Source organism: Mus caroli, chromosome 6 (genome assembly GCF_900094665.2).
Source record: "Mus caroli chromosome 6, CAROLI_EIJ_v1.1, whole genome shotgun sequence".
NCBI classification, from domain to species: Eukaryota; Metazoa; Chordata; class Mammalia; order Rodentia; family Muridae; genus Mus; species Mus caroli.
In genome coordinates, this window is record NC_034575.1 from 81935903 (window position 1) to 81937188 (window position 1286).

Below are 1286 nucleotides of genomic sequence, written 5' to 3' on the forward strand. Positions count from 1 at the left end.
ATATGGTTTTAATTAGTGGGATGCATGTACTGTGTGTGTGTTTATATGACTAGATACATATGTGAGAATCAATCAGGAGAGAGAAAGATGGCAGCAGANCTCTCCAAAGGCAGGTGTAGCATTTGAGCTAGAGAAGGCCCAGGTGCAGGGGCCCCAGATGGCTCACAAAGCAGCTGGACATGGAGAACAACCTTGCTTGACAGAAACCAAGCTACCTGAGGCTGGGCTCTGAAGTGAGTCTGGCAGAAACAAAAGGCATGACTTATGGTTAATTCACTCAGAGGTGTGATTTGCCACTACCTTGCTGTCAGCATCTCATGGTTTGTATGGTCTGAAGGAGAGCCTTGTCTGAGTTGACAAAGGAATCGGTTGGGTTGGCAGAGAACCAAGAGACACAAAGGTAGCTGAGACCAGAGTGAAGACATTAAGACCTCTGAGCCTCCAACCATGTGGACATACATTCTGGAGNTAAATTGACAGTAGATTTAACAGGATTCAGGTGAGGCTGAGCACCTGAGTGCATGACTATAAAAGAATAACTAAGACCCTACTGGGGCGAGGCCATGTTTAGGAAACTCATGGCTTGTCTGTCAGTGCTGCCTTCAGCTTTCTTCCATATGGCAAACTGGAAGCTGGAACCCAGGTCCTGATGGAAGCTGCTGTTACCAACTGAAGTCCAAATGTTCCCTATAGGTTTATNTATTTGAATATTGGTCTCCAAATGGTGTCACTGTTTTGGTAGGTTGTAGACTCTTTGAGGCCTAGGTAGCATTAAGTGGGACTACAGGAGTAGGCTTCAGGGTTATAGTCTACTCAGATTGGGACCTGAGTTCTGTTCCCAGCTTTTCTCAGCGGCAAGGACACATTCCCGCTAAAGGAGAAGCTACTCCTGCTATGTCACTCACCCTCGCACCCATCCCCAAATACCCTAGCTAAGTCAATCTTCAGGGAAAAAGCCTATTTGTGGTCTCTTGTGCTCCTGGAATTGAGTGTCTGCTGCCGAATAAGGATGCAGAACCTGTAGAGGCAGGACCTTGCCACCTGTCACCCACTCCTTTCCTTGGTGGCCTCTTTAAGAGCAGTGCCTTAATCTTAAGCCATTCACTACCTCCACAATGCCAAAAACAGGAGGTCTCACCTAGGTCCAACATAGTGTCCGGGAAAACTCAGTGTCCTGAGGAACACCCATCTGGTTGAGGGTGTTAATGTGGCCCCAGGATTCCAAGCACTCCTGGAGCTCCTTCGATCAAAAACACTCACTCACCTCCCCAAGTGGATGCCTCCCT